The 1,864-nt window shown below is 29.1% G+C and overlaps 1 protein-coding gene across 3 annotated transcripts in view; it reads right to left on the bottom strand.

Moving 5' to 3' along the window:
- LOC111686652 (probable nuclear hormone receptor HR3) overlaps window positions 1-1,864 on the bottom strand; it is a 71,095-nt gene that overhangs the window by 5,663 nt on the left and 63,568 nt on the right. The gene's annotated exons all lie outside the window — the stretch shown is intronic.

The following is a 1,864-nucleotide window of genomic DNA, read 5'->3' as shown; positions in this document are numbered from 1 at the left end:
CAGTTCTAGTTCAGTTCTAGTTCAGTTCTAGTTCAGTTCTAGTTCAGTTCTAGTTCAGTTCTAGTTCAGTTCTAGTTCAGTTCTAGTCCAGTTCTAGCTCAGTTCTAGCTCAGTTCTAGTTCAGTTCTAGTTCAGTTCTAGTTCTGTCCTATTTTAGTTTTAGTTTAGTTCTAGTTCTGTCCTATTTTAGTTCAGTTCTATTTCAGTTTTAGGTCTGTTTTAGTTGAGTTCTAGTTTAGTTTTATCGTTCTGTAATTAAACTCAAAACTTTCTTAAAACTTTAAAATTTGAATTTTTGTAAAAAGCATCTTCAAAATGAAGACATTGCCCAAAATGCATTTCAGCACATAATTTTCTTTACAAATTCCTAAAAAGCTTATTCTTTATTGAAAAAATTATAATAATAAACTTTTTAGGTTCCGTTGTAGATTGTATGTAAAAAATCTTCCTCTATGCAATTTCCTCTAAATTCTAAATAGAAAAAAACAAAAAACATATATACAAACAACAAAAACAACATAAATAAAAAACGATTTACGAAAAAAATTGCCATGTCTGAACGGAATGCATTTTTCAATTCTATCGTTTTAGTATTGTTTTTGTTGTAGTTGTTTTTCTTCTTCTATTTAAAATTAATGCTTTCAAACGAGTCTGATGTTCGTAAAACGTTTCGGCATTTTTTGTTGTTGTTGTTGTTGAACAGAGTACGAGTATTAAACGAAAATGCAGCAAATAGTCGGACAGGCAGGCAAACAAGTCAGCAAATATGAAAAAAATACTAAAGCATGCATCAACCACATCTATATCTAAAGTGTTTTTGTAGCTGTGTAAGTTTGTGTGTTTGTGTTCGTTTTTGTCGTTGTAAATTTGTTAGAGCCAACTAATGAAAAAGTAGGACAAAGTTGAACAGACGAGCCAAGGACGGATACTAGATAGAAAACAGCAAAAAAACACACACACACAAAATAAAAAAAAGCGAAAAAATAAAAAAAAAAAAAAAAAAACAAACAGCAAAATGGAAATACATATAATAAACTTTGTTGCTGTTGATGCAGTTTTGTATCTGTGTGTGTGTGTTTGAGTGTGGCGGCTAATCATATTTTTTGTTGGTTTTTCTGTTAGTGTTTGTGTCTATGTTTATGTACTTAGATGTTGATGTTACTTTATTGTTGTTATTGTTTTTTTTCCTTTTTTTGCAAAATGCGTCTGTCGTGTTTTTTTTTTGTCTATATTTATGCACAAAGTTAATTTTATACAAAAATTTAATTTTTTTGTATGTGCAATTTTTTGTTGTTTTTATATTTTATATTTATTGAACATTTTAAAGTTTTTTTTAATTTAAAGTTGTTTTATTAAGTGATTTTAGTTCTAAATTATATATTTTCTTAGAATTTCCACAATTTTCCACTAAAGCAACAATTGTACATACAATGTTAAAAACAATACTATATACTGCTTAAATAACAACAAAAACAACAACTTTAATAAATATTAACAAATACAACCCTGAAACTTTATCAAGCAGTAGTTACAAGAGTCAATGGCCAGGGTTTGAAAGAAGGAAATCGAATGTCGGTTATTTTTTTAAAGCTCTGTGACTGTTTTTTCTGGACAGTAGTTCAGTTCTAGTTTAATTCTGGTCCAGTCAGTTTTAGATCAGTTCTAGTTCACTTCCAGTTCAGTTCTAGTTTAGTCCTATTTTGAGTTTTAGTTCAGTTCTAGTTCACTTCCAGTTCAGTTCTAGTTTAGTCCTATTTTGAGTTTTAGTTTAGTTCTAGTTCAGTTCTAGTTCAGTTCTAGTTCAGTTCTAGTTCAGTTCTAGTTCAGTTCTAGTTCAGTTCTAGTTCAGTTCTAGTTCAGTTCT

The sequence above is a fragment of the Lucilia cuprina genome, chromosome 6 (assembly GCF_022045245.1).
Source record: "Lucilia cuprina isolate Lc7/37 chromosome 6, ASM2204524v1, whole genome shotgun sequence".
Taxonomy (NCBI): Eukaryota; Metazoa; Arthropoda; class Insecta; order Diptera; family Calliphoridae; genus Lucilia; species Lucilia cuprina.
Note: the sequence above shows the minus strand (reverse complement) of the source record. Positions and strands in the feature narration are given on the sequence as shown.